This window comes from Candoia aspera, chromosome 1 (assembly GCF_035149785.1).
Source record: "Candoia aspera isolate rCanAsp1 chromosome 1, rCanAsp1.hap2, whole genome shotgun sequence".
Taxonomy (NCBI): domain Eukaryota; kingdom Metazoa; phylum Chordata; class Lepidosauria; order Squamata; family Boidae; genus Candoia; species Candoia aspera.
In genome coordinates this window covers 14,849,212-14,867,854 of record NC_086153.1, presented here as the reverse complement: position 1 = coordinate 14,867,854, position 18,643 = coordinate 14,849,212, and the positions used below count along the sequence as shown (strand labels likewise).

General features: G+C 40.5%; 1 protein-coding gene across 1 annotated transcript in view; it reads left to right on the top strand.

Annotated features, from left to right (window-relative positions):
- Nucleotides 1-18,643, top strand: part of CUX1 (cut like homeobox 1) — a 344,892-nt gene that overhangs the window by 306,630 nt on the left and 19,619 nt on the right. The window lies entirely within an intron of this gene.

Here is an 18,643-nt window from a genome sequence, read left to right as displayed (position 1 = left end):
ATATTACACCTCAACGTAGTTGTATTAATTGGTCACTAAGTCTGTTTTGGGGAGGGGAGGGTACTGAAAATGTGAAATCACCTTCCCTGCTATTTTTTTTCTTTATTTAAAAAAGAAATTAGGTTTTTACCATGTCTTCAATATGCAACAGCAGCACTTAGTTCAAGTCTTGACAAAATTAAGAGTTCAGTAGCTTTAACAACAGCAACAACAAAAAATGCCTTTTCATGGTCCAGAACAAAAGTTCTAGGAGGCTGGAAGGCAGGTTTGCTTTTTCCACTTCTTACTATTAATTTATAGTTTCCTGGCTGTTTGGGGGGAAATCAAATTTTATCTTTAAGATGCACAAAGAGCTCTTATCTCATTCCATGATGAGCTGAGGGTACAAATCTGCAAAAATAAAAGCGAGATAGGGGTAGTATTGGCTGGAGAATCAGCAACAGGACAGCCACGCTTTCCGTTTAGAGCAGTGTTTCTCAGCTTTGGCAACTTTAAGATGAGTGGACTTCAACTCCCAGAATTCTGTAGCCAGCATGCTGGCTGGGGAATTCTGGGAACTGAAGTCCACACATAGTAGAAGTTGCCAAGATGGAGAAACACTGCTTTAGAGAGAACTTATGGCCTGCTGCTGAGGGTGTTCCTTTTTGGTTTTGGCATGACCTTTCTTTCTAGAAGATTGACTTTAGAATACTTGTATGATAGCTGCTGCCCATTAGGTCCCAGCATACTCAGTTGCAATATGTGACGTGGCTTCAAACTAAAGGCCTGCCTTCCACATGGGATGAGAAATCCCCACGTCCTTTCCAAAACCGGAAGCAGCTCTTCATTTTCTGAGAACGTTTAAAAATACTTGCCTTGCTTCACTTCCATTAGGCTTTAGCTCCTCTGCAAGCACAGGAATTGTTTCTTGCCTTCCAGCATCTCTCTATTTCTTTACGCAATGGAGCAATATCCCATTCTGGTTTATTGTCTTCCTCCTAAATACCTTCCAGTGTGTTCAGTTCAATTAGCCATTGCAGTTAAGACCTCCCTCTTCCCTCAATTTCATACTATCAACATCCTTGGGTGCCTCCTCTCCATAACTCATGGAGAGATATCACTAATGTGACACAGGGCAGCCTAGCACTTGGGGTTCTGCCATTTGCCCTAATAAGCAATATTTAAGTGCCTTGGAAAAAAAAATGCTCTGCTTGTCTTTCATGTGCTTTCCCATCCAGATATACTTGGATTTTAGCAAAGAAACTACAAATTCAGATTTACCCCTTCCTTTCAACGTGGACAGTACTTCCTGCCAAAGCAGAGTGGTACTGTTTTATTCTTCCCCAAGGGAAAAGCCTGCTCAAGAACATGTGGCTTATTGCAACAAATAATATTTGCAGAGTTTAAGCCAGTAAGATCAAATGAAAGGTGGAACTGCTCAGCCCACAGCTGCACATTCAATTCAGAAAGTTTCTTGAGATTTAATTAATTTGGCACTTTAATAATATTTTGGTTCTCTTGATCATTTCTGTTCTCAGTTTGAAGGAGGAGGCTATAATTGAGAGAACCAGGGTAGCCAATATTCCTCAAAAATCCGTATCTTATAAATAAGGGTGCCATTGGTATCCCGGTGTTGATCTTACCAGTTCGACTATCACCTAGGCCTGTTATGGCTGGGCTCTACTTTCAATAATAGGTAGGTCTAGCCCTGTTCTTTGTCAGCAGTAAAATTGCTGTATCAAGATTACAAACCTCTATTTGTTCACCCCTGTGCTGTGAAAGAAGACTGCAGTTCTGCCATTGGAGATTTCTGTCATACAGAATTTATGTACAAAGTCCTGGCAGCTTGCCTGATGCTATGTTTTCTGACTGAGGACCAGGAGATTTTGAAGAACATGGTGCCATTTGGGAGTTTTCTTTGTGTTTTTCTGAAAAGATGTATCTCCTGATCCTGGTGGTCTTTAGCTATTGACTGGCAGTTCTGAGTTGTCCCAAAACATCTTGAGTTCACTAGATGGTGGGAGGCATCCTGCGCCTAGAACAAGAGAACTATAATAAGGGAGGATACATTTCTGTAGATGTGTATTTCCTGATTCCGTCCATTAAATTGTACAGGCACATCACCCAATCAGAATAATTGGCTGAAGATTTACTCTATATAGAGCAACCAGCCAGCACCTTCTACAGTCTTCCCTTGTTAGCCACTGAGGAAGGTTTCGTGCTTCGGTGCTTGGTCCATTGCCCACTGTAGCCTCATTACCCACTTGGTCCACAATCCACTGTGAAGATGGGGGGCTAATAGCCCACTTGCAATTTAAACCACTCCTCCCCTTCCCACATATACACACACTTAATCAGTAGATAGGGTGATTGCATTTCTAACTGTAGACTTTCTGCAGCCTGGCTCACAAGTTAAGTTATGATGTTGATTGGTTTGTTGGGGAGGTTGCTTTTGTTTTTTGTTTTTAGCTTACTTTATTTTGTGCAAACCCAGCCTGTGGTGGTTGATTCAGTAAACCATTTTGAAACAACCCATGGCTTAGCGCAATGTGCAGTCTCTTTCTGTGTGAAGACTCCTGGTGTGTATCCGTCTGTCTTCCACATATGGACACACACAAACATAGGGTTTTTCCAATTGGCCCAAGAAACTCTTCTTTTACTGAGGACTCTGATGAGAATGTCAGTAATCTCCGGAAGGTTATCCTGCAGTGCGTATACTCTCCATCAAAGGAAGGTTGCAAGCCTGCCTAGCACCCAATTTAAACCATTGTTCCTTCCCAGAAAATACCCAGAATCCTCAGCAACATGCTGCCCTTCCATCACTGACATGCAGCAGGACTTCTGCCATAGATGGTTTGGAGCTTGCCACCTTAGAGATTTGTATTAATTTCACAGCCCTCCTTCAAATCTGCCCAGTTTAGCCACAAGGCTTCAGTCAGGCCTAGAGCAGTTGTGAGTAGGTGGCACATCCTTCACTTTGCCTAAGGGGGCTGGAGCTGACAGCAGTTGGAATAGCCAGAGGATCACAGCTTCCCTATCCCAAAGACAGATGTTTTTTCCAGCTGCCTTTCAGCCTTCAAGCAGCAAGGAGAACGACTGAGCAACCTTCCTCTCGACACTGTCACCGCGATAGGAACTCTGGAAGGGAATCCCTTTGTTTCCACATTGCTCTATTTCCACCACAGAATTTCCCTTTGCGGGGGGGGATTATTGCAATGCAGCATTTAGCCAGCCTTGAGTAAAGGCACCAACAGCAGCTTTGGATTTCTTGGAGTGAATTTGAACTGGGAAAATTACAGCCTGGCCCTGTGCTGGTTTTAACCTGCAATGAATCGAACTTACAATTAAATTGTCACAGGAGTATCAGAGCCCCTCTTGGGATCATTTGAGTTCTTCCTGTAGTCTCTGGTGTCAGAGAGTAGTTGACATAAATGCATTCATCTCAAGAGAGTAGGAAACCAGCTTGCAGTCTTGAGAGGTCAAGCTGACTCACAAGGAGACACTTCAGCTTCTTCTTCTAAACTTAGCAAAGAAGGACATTATATAACCCAACTATGCTTGCGTGATATGTTGAACCAGAAACTTGCCAACCACCATTTAGTCTAGCATGCTGTATGAAAACACTCCATGGGTTTGGTTTATAGTTCCGTGTGTTACACAAGCCTCCAAAATTGGGTTAATTCTATAAAAGCGGTTAAGTTATGGTAAATATTGAGTGGGCACAGCCTATGTGTTTGATCATGGAGAATACAAAGGACAGTGCTGGAAAACTAGTATTTTATTTTTACAGAATTACCCAAATAAATTGAACTATTACGTTGGGAGTGCTTGCTTACAAACTACGGCTACCAAACCCGGACTGCAAAAACTCCAGACAACCACTAGATAACAACAAAAGAGGGATTTTGTATCTCTGCTGCCATCTAGAGTTCATCAGGATTTTGTAGTCCATGTGTGGGAGCCCTAGTACAAAGTCTCCCAGTTATTATGTTTTGCTAGGCTGTGGCCTGGAAAAGTATCATCCAAGTTAAAGAAACTGTACTGGTCTTAAATTTCAGTTTGCAGAAATGCTGCCATTTAAAATAAGGCAATAATTTGTGGTTTTGACAGGTAGCAGAGCACTGTTATTCTAAACATTGTGGTGTGTTTGGATGTAAGAATAGTTTAAATCCTTAAATATGCAGCTCCAAATAAGAACTGAGAAAACCACATAAAAGAACAATGCTAGAACATCAGTTGAACAGAAGTTCAGATACCGTGGTTTAAGTGTCGGCAGCTCAAGATCAATGTTCTCCAATTTGGTATGGTCCAGATGTGTTAAGACTGATAACTAATTTTAACACATCTGGAAGGTACCATTTTGGAGAAGCCTGCTTAAAATGAGTCAATTCCAGAATCGGAGAGAGGGGTCTTAAATATGGAGCAAGGCCTTCATGTATGTTCCTGTTGTGAAGACGCCTCAGAAATTTGCAGTTGGCTGCTGTGTGTTTGAAAGGGGATTCCCTGGTTCCACTCACTGGTTCCTTTAGTATAGGCCTTCAAAAATAACAATGTGAACAATAAATCCGACTTCTTGTAAAAGCAGATTTGAAGGCAAATGTTTACTGTTAATTCAGTTAGATGATGCAACCCTTCCCCCCCCCCACCAAAAAGTGTTAGCAAAAGAATACCAACACTCTTTGCTTCCCAGATGCCAAACTAGAGAGAGATTTTGGCAGATAATTTGCTGAGAAATCCTTACAAAAACAAAGTTGTTAATTTTTTAAGATTTATTTTAAACATTTGGCTCTTGCTGCAGGCAACGATGAGTACTGTTTGACCACAATCTAGGATCACTTCCGTGTGTGTGGCCAAAGAGGCCAGATTCATTCAGGACTGAACTGTTTGTGATCAGGTTCTTTGCTTTACGAAACAGTGCCATTAATACCACGGAGTCATCCTTTTTCAAAAAGTGAGTTCCACACGTACATACAATGCTTGTTTTTGTCTGAATCTGCCTTCCTCAACTGAATGCTCCCCAAGTATGATGAGAATAGTAACCCAACATCTGGAGGACACCAAGTTGGGAATGGCATTTTGAGGTGAATTATTTTTTCTCCCCCTGTATTCCCACTCCAGTATGTATTTGGACTTGTACCATACTTTCCAGGGGAAGGAATCAAAACATAAACATAATTTGTCAAAGGGCTTTCTTTCTACTGACCAATGTGTGTGTGCTTTTTCATTATACTGGTGTTAGCCTAGCTCAAGAGTGAAAAGACAGCTATTCAAGGATGGAGATCATACCCCAAGATCCATTCGCCCTACTGACTGCTGGGTACAGTCTTGGACAAATGTCTACTAATGGCCATGGAATAGTCTGCAGTAATACCTTTTAAGCAAGAATCTATTTCAGCTCAATTCCAGATAGCAAAGCCAACCGAGTTGGAGCCACGTGGAAAGGTGTCTTCCATTAACAGAACAGGCATTCTACATTTTTACAACAGAGCACTGTAAATAGACAAATCCAAAAGTGAAATGCTTATAGAAGCAACCTCCAACAAGCAGAGACATGAGACCTGTTACAACCCTTGAACTACTGATTCATAGATGTTACTTTTTTCCCCTCCTGCTCAGACTTCGGAACAAGCCCACTGTCTCAGGCTTTATTGAGTACTGCTAGATCAGCCTTTTCCAACTTGGCGTTCCTGCAGATGTGTGGTGCATGAGGACCACAATTCCCAGAATTTTAAGCCAACATCAGGAGGGATCATCCTAGCACAAGTTGAGGGGCTCCAGGATGTGAGAGGCTGCCCAGGCTCAGGTGCACTGAATATCTGGCACAGCTGGATTGTAGCAATTGTCCCAATCAGGGAGCGGCTTGCTTCCTTGGACTACCTCTCTATCTGCTATACTAGCAGAATAGTATAACTCTTTAACCTTTTTTATTATTATTATTATTAATTATGATTATTTGTTTTCGTCCTTTATTCTCCCAAGTTCCTGTTTTCTGCTGCTTTGTGGTGCATCCATCACTAATCCCTTGTTCTTTTTTATTTAAAAAAAAAGATGCGTGGAAACAATCTCCTGAAATAAGGCAGAGTGAATTTTGAAAATCCCACCCACCCAGGATTAATGACAAAAAGCTTTTTGAGACAGTTCCTAGGTACTGTGGCTTTTTCATGCAATTAATTGGTGATGACGTAAACCAGCTGAGGATTCCCTGTTTTCTGAGGGCCCACAATACTTTGTCATGTGCAAAATACAAGGAAGGTTCAGGGAAAATAAGATCCTCAACATAAATTGATCGCTGCCTCATTTTCTTTGTGGGGAAAAATGGTATCTACAGCCACCAGGAAGTCTCTCTGTAAATAGGATGCAAATTGGCTTCAAAAGAATTATCAATGGCTTGATTTTCACTCCAGTGGAAATAGGTTTGGTTTATGATGATTCAATATAGAATGACAAGGTGTGGGTGTCTTAATACAGCAATTTATTTTTGGTTGTTTTGTTTGCATCATAGATGGTTTTTGTATATTACTTGTTTGCATGACATCTTTCCTTTATTGGCCTTGCTGTGCTGTAAAGATGTACAATCCATCTTGGTTATATTCCAGCTGCAGATCCATTTAATGTGTGGATAGAAACACCTGGTTGGCCATTGTGGGAAACTGGATAAGGGGCCTAAAGGTACAGTGCTGTGTCACTTATCCAAGAGTAAGCCCCACTGAATTCAGTGGGGCTAACTAATAAACATAAATAAGACGGCAATATAAACCTTGCACAGCAAAATTGTTCATCTGAAGGCTTGTGATCAGAGGACCTGGCAAAGCATTGACCTTTCAGCCCTCAGCGAGCCTAGTATCCACCAAAGGGTTCTGGGATCTTTAAAAAAAATCTCCCCAAATGCACTGAACCTAGCTAATGCTTGAGGCAGGATGTGATAAACTGATACATTGTGCTAAGTAATAAATCAATGCATTGACTAAATCAAAAGAAACTATACTACTCTTCCTTTATCCTAAGAAAGAAACACCATGCTTGAGGATCTGATAGAACTGTGACAATCTTTAATGTTCCTTTTGACTGTGCAGCTCTTGGATGCAAGGGCAGAAACGTGCTCCAGGGCACAACATAGGATTGCTCTGCAACGCCTTGAAGTAGCCACATGTTTTTGTGAGATTGTCCTGCTGCTTTCCTAGACCAGCCTCCCTCATGCTAGTGCCCTACTGCTGTGCTGAACCCCGTAGTCTTGAACCAGAAAGATGTTGGGAGGGCTGTTCTAGACAATTCTAATTACAGTTACAACTTGTTGGTGATTTGGCATACTAGATACTCAGTTGAAAAACTGCAGGAATATTAATTGAACGTTACCTTTTCAGATATTGCTGTACCTTACTGCCCATCATCCTTGACCACTGAGCATTCTATCTTAGTCATGTTTTTTGGGCTTGATGGAGATTGGAGTCCAAAGAGCATCTGAAGGGCCCTGGTTCTAAATCCTCAAATCAGTCATCCATCCTTGTATTGCTCGTGTGAAAAAGTAATGAAACCAGGTACCTAGATCATCTCTTTCTCTCCCAAAAGAAAGAACCTGTGATTTCCAGAGATCAAAGGCTTGCATTGGCTAATTTGAACTTTAGATTCAAGATACATCCTACTTCCTCTGTATAACTCTAGAAGAGCTGAGCTGGGATCAGCACCCCTTGTTTTCATCCCTGCAAAAATTTAAATGATAGAATTGCCTATAAAATGAATAAATGTTATCTGGCTGAACTTGTCCTCCTTGTTCTTCAAAAGTAAGGGAGGCTAACAGTTAATCCTGGGCATGCTAAAGTGTAAACTATCTGTTGTTTGGCACATGATGGCCTAAAGAAGGATCATGCCGTGACTATTTACCATTGGTTTCCGTGAGAGAAAATAACGTGTTCGTAGTAGGTATGTTTCCTTTAGGCTTTGCTTCCCAGTCATTTTGGAATTATGCCCATTGGGGCATTATATGACAGTTTGTAATGCCTCGTCTGGTGCAGAGTGGTAGGCGGCAGTATTGCAACCAAAACTCTCCCCATGACCTGAGTTCAATCCCAGTGGAAGCTGGATTCTTGGGTAGCCAGCTCAGGTCCACTCAGCCTTCCTTCTGAGGTCAGTAAAATGAGCACCCAGCTTGCTGGGGAAGGTGACAACTGGGGAAGGCAATGGCAAACCACCCCACTCTATAGTCTGCCAAGAAAATGTCGCAAAAGCGGCGTTCCCCCAAAGGGTCAGACATGACTTGGTGCTTGGTCAGGGAACATGCCCAAGCCACCTGTGGGGCAAAGTTGGCTTTACAGTTGCCACAAATCTTGCTTCTTGTGCTCTTCTCCTCTTGCCCCTTGAACTTGCCAAATCTTCCCCATGTTACAATCTGTTCCAGATTTACAGGCAATCTTGTGTAAACCGGCAGCATCCACGTCCGGAAGGTAACCCTCTCTGTCTACCAAAGCATTTACTTCAACTCCTGGGTCTTTCAAGCTGGGGCACTCAAGAGAAGCTCATTCCAGTTTAACTGGGACTTCTTAAAACAAAATGAATGCCTCCACTTTACTGTCCCATTTAGCACTTAGAAGTGATTCGTTTTGTATTCAACTGTCTCACAAGCCTGTGTTTATGTAAAGTGTTGACCCTTTCCTATTAGTGATTAAGCTGTTCTTTTGCCCCTAAAGTTCTTGGCAAAGGCACTGCAGATGCTCTCATCTAAATATGTTCAGCTGCATAAATCGCAAATGAACTATGGACATGAGCTTCAGTCAAGACCCATATACTGTTGTATATCTGGGTTGTTTGTAAATATGTATTTTTAAAAACAAAAAATGTTTATTTAAAGATACTTTGAGCTGAAGAGTTTAGAAGGACAGAGAAATGGGAGCACAAATGCACAAGAGTCCAAGGCAGACTTATGAGATGTACGAAGGGCCTCCTTGAGCCTCTGGAGTGAATCCATGAACAGGCATTTTTCCCTTTCCCAAAGTGTATTGTATTGAGATTGCAAGAAATACTTCCCTCTGAAAGATAGCTTTCCTCTACCAAGGTTGCTCGTAAACATCGGTGGTTTCCACCCTGAGTTTGCAAGTTTCCTTTCTGAATGCCCATGATACTAGCTATGGGTTGTCTGGCAGCATGGACCATACTATGTTAGTGATGTTCATTGAGTGGCATCTCCTCCTGGCTTTCTTCTCTTGTTTTTAAGGGTTCTGCATCCACTGTTTCTTGACTCTGAGCTAGACCGTGTATGGTACAGCATGGCAAGCAACCTAAGGCCCTCCCATGTTGGGTGCTGCAGTTCCCACATTTGGTTGCCGTTGTGCATGCTACCAGGGCTGATGGGAATTTAAATCCAAAGCATCTGGAGGGCACATGGTTGCCTATCCTTGTGCATAGCAACGCTCAACGGAGTCCCCAAAGTGGACTAAGATGCTGACTGAAGGATCTTCAAGGCCGCACCTCACCCTGCATTGCAATTTGTTAGGAAATTATCCTCTGGATTGGGATGGCGGGTGGGGAGGGGGTAGCAGGACTTAAACCTTAGAAGCAAAAATAACTCAGAAATCACAATAGCTCTTAAAGCAAACATTTACATGTCTCCCTTCTCGCCATGGTAGTTTCATGCTTTATCCCTTAATGGTGTTACATGCACTGCCCTGCCTAATGATTAGCTGGCCGTGAAGGCCCGTGGCACGCTTTCAGTGATGTGTGTGGGGAAGGTGAGGACTTTTTTCTTTTTTCTGAAGGAAAAGAGATGGGATTGTTTATCAGAAAACAGGACAAGTGAGTGGTACAGTGCGGAACACTTCCATGCGAGGGTAATACTGAAGAGAGGCAGCCGCTTATGCAAAAATAGAAAAAAAAGTTGAAAAGTCCTTGTAAAAAAAGTGAGTAGTAACGATCCATTTATGTGACAGAGGTGGTAGGCACACCTGTAAGGTGCCATCATGCTCTGAGAGGGGGCATGGCAATGCTCTGAAAGTGAGAATTGAACCAGCACTTAGTCTTTGGGGCAGTGTTTCTAGCCTTGGCAACTTTAAAATGTGTGGACTTCAACTCCCAGAATTCCCCAGCCAGCAGAGCAGAGCTGGCTGGGGAATTCTGGGAGTTGAAGTCCACATGTCTTAAAGTCGCCAAGGTTGAGAAACACTGCTTTGGGGCATCATCTGCCTGAAGCTTCTGCTGCAGGCATCAGTTTCTGGTGCTCAGTCTTTCCAATGGAAAACTCACCCACCCACCCCATCCACTCCCTGTTGGGCAGCTGGAACCCAGAGAAAATGACGAGTGGAGAAAGAAGCTTTTTAAGAAAGAAAGATTTTATTGTTAAAGATTTTTAGAATTTCTCTCTGAATAGTCTATGCATTTCCAATTTTAAAAGCCGTTTTCTGCCGATCTTCCCCCTCCCCCCCCCCAAAAAAACAGGCACTGTGTATTCTATTCTGAACAAACCTCTGAGGAGTGTCATATGTGCAGATTTGGACCTTCAATTCCAAAGTAAATGACAGCCTTGCTTATTCGTTCATTTCCCCAAAGTCCTTTTTCTCTCATATATTGATAGTCAAGAGCACAACCCAGTTGGAAGGTCCTGCATATTCCAACCCTATTGAATTGGGGGAGGGCGGTGCCTAAGATTTTGCCATTTAATTATGCTCTAAAGAATTTTTTTAATTTAATTTTATTTTATTTTGCATTTGTGCAATAACTACTTGCCATTTTACTGGGCTAACCTTTGGACTTGCCCTGACTACTAACACAGCACAAAAATGAACTCGAAACACAAAAAAAGGTGTATTTTTTTTCCTGAGAATATTTTCTTTTTTAAAAAAAAAAATATTGATAAGCTCCATTTTATCCCCGTGTACTTGTGGTGTCCAACATTTTTAGCAGTATTTTATAAATATATATATATATATATAAATATAAATATAAATAGATATATATATTATTTTTTTTCCTGTAACGCACTAAGTCTTAGGTGTTTTTAGAGGCTCGTTTCTTATATTCAGAATCACCAATTTTAATGAAATACCCTCACAAAGACCCAGTTGACCAAAAAAAAGCCTTTTTTTTTGTACACGTAGCTTTGAGAGAAGCTGCCCTGTTGTGTTGCTGTGATTTCATCTTTTGTAACTTTTTATTTCTTGTTCAGAAGTTTATTAAAAAAGAGAGAGAAAAGTTTTATATGGCTGGCAGTGACAGAGCCGGAGAAAACGCCTTCCCTTGGTGGGAAACGGTGTTTCTTCCCAGCCTGGGTTAGCCAATGTATGTTCTCAGCACTGTACAACAGTCCCTATATGATATGGAGAAGCAATATCACTGTACGAAGCTCACATGATGTATTATTATTATTATTATTATTATTATTATTATTATTATTATTCACTAGCACCCTAGGTGTGATAATTGAAGTAAATATCTTTTATACAAACACAGTGATGTCTGGGTTGTCTTCCTTGGACAGGCTGAACTCAAAAGCAGCAAACACATGAAAGCTGGCTGGGTGACCTTGGGCCAGTCTCTCTCTCTCAGCCCAAGAGCCAATCAGGCGTGGTATGAGAGTTCTAGTCCCGTCTCTCAGCCCAACCCACCTCACAGGGTTGTTGTTGTGGGGAAAATAGGAGGAGGAAGGAGTATTGGGTATGTTCGTCACCTTGAGTTATTTATAAAAAATAATAAAGGGATAGAAAATAAATAAATAAAATTTGTTCAGTGGGGCAGCTTACATTTTAATTACATGGTTTTACAATTTTGTAGAGTCTTGTGGTCTAATTCAGATGTTTGGTGCTGCATGCTGTTGAACGCTCTTCGTATGAACTTTGGTCTGCAGTATTGGGAGCCCCATCATGTTCAGTTGTTAAATTAATCTACACCTATTTTAGATATGAAGATAATGTTTTATTTTCATTTTTTTAATTTTTCTGAAAATTATATATATATATACAATTAACAAAACCTTCTTTCAACAAAAAAAATAGAATTAGAAAAGAGACAACCCCAAACAAACTAAAAATGCAAAATAAGAAAGAAAGGAAAGAGAAAAAAAAATCTACCTTATATTTTATACTTATCAATAGTCACTGGTTTACTAATAAATACACTACTGTAATATAATCAGTACCAAATATTACTGTAAAATGTCACAAAATCTCTGCCATAATAACACATATTGCTGCATCCTTTAATTAGTAGCAAATTCTGCCTTTTCCAAAACACATAGATCACACATTTCCAACAACCATTCATTGACATCTGGAATAATATCACATTTCCAATTTCTCAATATTCTTTTAGCTACCCCCCATTCTCAAGACAGCCACAATTCCTGATAAACAATTTCCAAAGCATTATATATAGTTTAGAATTACAGTAGCATCTTTATCATTTAAAGATTTTCCCATTAATATACATTAATACACTATCCCAAAAAGATATCAAATGATCTCATGGCCATATCATATGGGTCAGTAAACCCCCAATTTTTTTACATCTTTAACATAGAAAATCTGAAGTCCATCCTTTCAGATACATTCTTTGGGGAGTCCAGTACGCCCTAAATACAATTTTTTGATGAATCAACTTTAATCTCAGGTCTGTTGATACCATTTCAATATTTTTAAGGACATGAATCCATTGATGAGGCTTTATTGAAGATTCTAGTTCTTTAGTCCTTGTCTGAAATATCCCAGAAATGTACACTTTATCTTAAGCTTTTGAAAGAGATATTTTATAGGTTTTAATTCTGTCATGGATTCCATCAAGTAAGAGAGCAACTCAGGAGCCTGAGGTGGCCAAAGTATATGATCCATAATGATACATTAGCACATGCTTAACTTGAAGCTCTCTCCACTGTTGAGAATTGGGAAGACCAAACTCAGTCTGAAATTGGGAGAAATCCTTAAAACAGTCATTACGTAACAGTTGATTTAAAGCAGCCTTTCTCAACCTTTCGACCCTGGAGGAACCCTTGAAGTATTTTTCAGGCCTCAGGGAACCCCTGCACATTCAGGCACAAATATAGGCCAGAAGTTACACAATTATTATATTTGTTTCACATGTAGGCCTGTATATATGCATTGTGTTCTTAAAATAAAGAATGAAGGGTACCTCTTTAATGTGAAGTTGCCCAAATTTGAAATAATGTTTTAAATAAATCGTGATCTCCCAGGGAACCCCTAGTGACCTCTCGTGGAACCCTAGGGTGCCACGGAAACCTGGTTGAGAAACCCTGATTTAAAGTCATGATCCCAGCTTCTACCCAAACTTTCCAATAGAACAACTTAATACCAATTTTGAAAGAATTTTTCCAAAGAGTTAAATATTCATGAGACTCATCATCAAAACTCAATCTACGTCCCAGTAAGACCCAAAGATTTCTCACTGCATGCACTCCACCTTTTCTACTGTTTTTCCAAGCACTTGCCATGATCACAAAGGAAATAGATAATAACTTCCCAACATAGCCCATAAAGGGTAATATTCAACTATAATTTCATTACTTATGGAGTTGCCTGGTAAAAGAGTGACTCAATGATATTTTTGGAAATCAGTTAAATTAAAGCCACCTTCCTCAAATGGTAGTCTCAATTTAGCTAAGGGAAGCCCTGGTGGTCCACTATCCCAAATAAATTTCCTAAATAACTTCTCAATCTAATGGAGATATTTATTTGATATTAACATAGGAATACCTCTCAGAACATAAAGGACAATATTTATTTTAATACAGACAGTCCTCGTTCAGTGACCACAGTTGGGACCGGCAATTTGGTTGTGAAGCAAAGCAGTCACTAAGTGAGACACGATTTTACTTTTTTTTAATTAAGAGTTTTAATTATGATAGTAAAAGATAATAAAAACTAAAAAAGAAAATAGAAAGAATAAAAGGTGCAAGAAAACAAAAAAATAGAAAAAAAAACCCAAAGAAAGCGACTTCCCACCCTCATCACGGGTATAAACAATTTCACTATCTCTTCAATTCCTCTTAACCGATATAAAACTCTTCATCCCATAACTAAACTCTTAACTATAGGCAAATCCAATAAGTAATGCCTTCTCCAATCCAGGTGGCAGCAAAAAGTCCAAACAGAACCCTAAAATAATAACAACTAACAAATGTAACCTTCAGCAAAGGATCGTTACCTTGTCGTGGTGCTGGAGCTTGAGCACCTCAATGATGCCATGAGCTAAACCGTGAAGGGCCACCCAAGACGGGAAGGTCATGACAGAGAGGTCAGACTAAATGTGATCCCTGGGGAAGGTAATGGCAACCCACCCCAGTATTCTTGCCGTGAAAACTAAATGGATCAGTACAACCAGAGATATGTCGGTATACCATCGGAAGATGAGACCCCCAGGTCGGAAGATGGTCAAAATGCTACTGGGGAGGAACAGAGGATGAGCTCAACTAGCCCCAGACGTGATGACGCAGCTAGCTCAAAGCCGAAAGGACGGCTAGCGGCCGACGGTGCTGGTGGTGAACGGCGAATCCGATGTTCTAAGGATCAACACACCATTGGAACCTGGAATGTAAGATCTATGAGCCAGGGCAAATTGGATGTGGTTATTGGTGAGATGTCAAGATTAAAGATAGACATTCTGGGCGTCAGTGAACTGAAATGGACTGGAATGGGCCACTTCACATCAAATGACCACCAGATCTACTACTGTGGACAAGAGGACCACAGAAGAAATGGAGTAGCCTTCATAATTAATAGTAAAGTGGCTAAAGCAGTGCTTGGATACAACCCAAAAAACGACAGAATGATCTCAATTCGAATTCAGGGCAAGCCATCTAACATCACAGTGATCCAAATATACGCCCCAACCACAAATGCTGAAGAAGCTGAAGTAGAGCAGTTCTATGAGGATCTGCAGCACCTACTGGACAACACGCCTAAAAGAGATGTTATTTTCATCACAGGATACTGGAATGCTAAGGTGGGCAGTCAAATGACACCTCGAATTACAGGTAAGTATGGCCTGGGAGAACAAAATGAAGCAGGACATAGGCTGATAGAATTTTGCCAAGACAATTCACTCTGCATAACAAACACTCTCTTCCAACAACCTAAGAGACGGCTTTATACATGGACTTCACCAGATGGACAACACCAAAATCAGATTGATTACATCCTTTGCAGCCAAAGGTGGCGGACATCTGTACAGTCGGTAAAAACAAGGCCTGGAGCTGACTGTAGTTCAGATCACGAACTTCTTCTTGCACAATTTAGGATCAGACTAAAGAGATTAGGGAAGACCCACAGATCAGCTAGATATGAGCTCACTAATATTCCTAAGGAATATGCAGTGGAGGTGAAGAATAGATTTAAGGGACTGGACTTAGTAGATAGGGTCCCGGAAGAACTCTGGACAGAAGTTGGCAGCATTGTTCAGGAGGCGGCAACAAAATACATCCCAAAGAAAGAGAAAACCAAGAAGGCAAAATGGCTGTCTGCTGAGACACTAGAAGTAGCCCAAGAAAGAAGGAAAGCAAAAGGCAACAGTGATAGGGGGAGATATGCCCAATTAAATGCAAAATTCCAGAGGTTAGCCAGAAGAGATAAGGAATTATTTTTAAACAAGCAATGCGCGGAAGTGGAAGAAGACAATAGAATAGGAAGGACAAGAGACCTCTTCCAGAAAATTAGAAACATTGGAGGTAAATTCCAGGCCAAAATGGGTATGATCAAAAACAAAGATGGCAAGGACCTAACAGAAGCAGAAGAGATCAAGAAAAGGTGGCAAGAATATACAGAAGACCTGTATAGGAAGGATAACAATATCGGGGATAGCTTTGACGGTGTGGTCAGTGAGCTAGAGCCAGACATCCTGAAGAGTGAGGTTGAGTGGGCCTTAAGAAGCATTGCTAATAACAAGGCAGCAGGAGACGACGGCATCCCAGCTGAACTGTTCAAAATCTTGCAAGATGATGCTGTCAAGGTAATGCATGCTATATGCCAGCAAATTTGGAAAACACAAGAATGGCCATCAGATTGGAAAAAATCAACTTATATCCCCATACCAAAAAAGGGAAACACTAAAGAATGTTCAAACTATCGAACAGTGGCACTCATTTCACATGCCAGTAAGGTAATGCTCAAGATCCTGCAAGGTAGACTTCAGCACTTCATGGAGCGAGAATTGCCAGATGTACAAGCTGGGTTTAGAAAAGGCAGAGGAACTAGGGACCAAATTGCCAATATCCGCTGGATAATGGAAAAAGCCAGGGAGTTTCAGAAAAACATCTATTTCTGTTTTATTGACTATTCTAAAGCCTTTGACTGTGTGGACCATAACAAATTGTGGCAAGTTCTTAGTGGTATGGGGATACCAAGTCATCTTGTATGCCTCCTGAAGAATCTGTATAACGACCAAGTAGCAACAGTAAGAACAGACCACGGAACAACGGACTGGTTTAAGATTGGGAAAGGAGTACGGCAGGGCTGTATACTCTCACCCTACCTATTCAACTTGTATGCAGAACACATCATGCGACAAGCTGGGCTTGAGGAATCCAAGGCTGGAGTTAAAATCTCTGGAAGAAACATTAACAATCTCAGATATGCAGGTGATACCACTTTGATGGCTGAAAGTGAAGAGGAACTGAGGAGCCTTATGATGAAGGTGAAAGAAGAAAGTGCAAAAGCTGGTTTGCAGCTAAACCTCAAAAAAACCAAGATTATGGCAACCAGCTTGATTGATAACTGGCAAATAGAGGGAGAAAATGTAGAAGCAGTGAAAGACTTTGTATTCCTAGGTGCAAAGATTACTGCAGATGCTGACTGCAGTCAGGAAATCAGAAGACGCTTAATCCTTGGGAGAAGAGCAATGACAAATCTCGATAAAATAGTTAAGAGCAGAGACATCACACTGACAACAAAGGCCCGCATAGTTAAAGCAATGGTGTTCCCTGTAGTAACATATGGCTGCGAGAGCTGGACCATAAGGAAGGCTGAGCGAAGGAAGATCGATGCTTTTGAACTGTGGTGTTGGAGGAAAATTCTGAGAGTGCCTTGGACTGCCAGAAGATCAAACCAGTCCATCCTCCAGGAAATCAAGCCAGACTGCTCACTTGAGGGAATGATATTAAAGGCAAAACTGAAATACTTTGGCCACATAATGAGAAGACAGGACACCCTGGAGAAGATGCTGATGCTAGGGAGAGTGGAGGGCAAAAGGAAGAGGGGCCGACCAAGGGCAAGATGGATGGATGATATTCTAGAGGTGACGGATTCATCCCTGGCGGAGCTGGGGGTGTTGACGACCGACAGGAAGCTCTGGCGTGGGCTGGTCCATGAAGTCACGAAGAGTCGGAAGCGACTAAACGAATAAACAACAACAACAAACAACAAATGTAACACTCATTCCATATCTCACCTCTTTTTTAAAAAGAACTTTATTAATTTTCATAGTATAGTTAAAATACAAAACATAGTATATAGATAAGACAGAGTACAGAACTAAAGAAAAAAGAAAAACTATAGAAGTGCAGAATTAGAGAGCAGAAGAAGAAAGCGACTTCCAACCTTCTCCAAGACAGATATAAATGCATTTACAAATATAATCTCTTACCATTACTTTAACCTTAGTAACATTATTTCTATAAAATCAGACTATTTAATCATCAAAACCCAGAATCAAAACTTCATTTTTTTCTGACACAAGCAAATAGTCTAAAAGTGGTTGCCAAGTAGAGAGAGATCCAGACACAGTATTTTATCAATACTGTTAACTTGGCCATTTGGGCCAGTTCCATCAGTTTAATTATCCATTCCTCCACTGTAGGGATTTGTGGACCTTTCCATCTTTGTACAATTTCTCCTTTAAAGAGAACAAGCTCACAAAATCCCTTACTTTAAGTGAAAGAAAAATTAGATACAAAGCCAGTTTAGATGCTGTCAGATTAGAATACATAAAGTGACTATAGGGAAAAAGGTTTAAACATCATGTTAACTGGAAGCAAAGCCAATACACAATATGTTTCCAGTCTAGATGTCAGCAAGTCCAAAAAAATCTACCCAAAATAATAACATGCCCCATTTTAACTCTGATCAAATAAACCAACTTTGTGTTCCTTCCTTTTACGTAAAACAATCTTGCTCTTTAATCCATTCAGATGATTTTTGATCCTTGTCTCGAATTTCTTCAAAACTTTAAAAAGCCTCTTTTGTAAGCCCAGCATTATTCCAATTACTCTCTGAGACAGGCATTTTTATTTCCTTCTTTTAATTCTTAAAGCCTCATCCAATTTTTTTTTTATATGTCTAATGACAAATTCTTGTTCATATTCTCTGATAAATTGTATTGCAAATCTTTTTGTGTAACAGCTTCTTCTGGGAACAGACTGTTCCTAAGAACATACAACACAGCTGACATCATTGATTCAAGGTCCCAATGCAATTCCTCAAAAATGTCTCTGAACGCCATTATAAGTTGCTTATCTTGTTTTGTCTCCAATATTGAAAATAATTTTTCTTCCCCACGAAAATGCGTTTATTCTTTAAAATTAATTTCAAAGTCTTAATATTCAAAATCAAATATTCCAATGTTTTCTGAGCCTTAATCCATTTAAAACTTTCTATAGCCAAAACCTTGTTTTGCTTTTTGCTGTTTATTTTGAACTAGACAACCCGTGACTCGTTGGGTCATCCTTTCAGGGATATTTCCT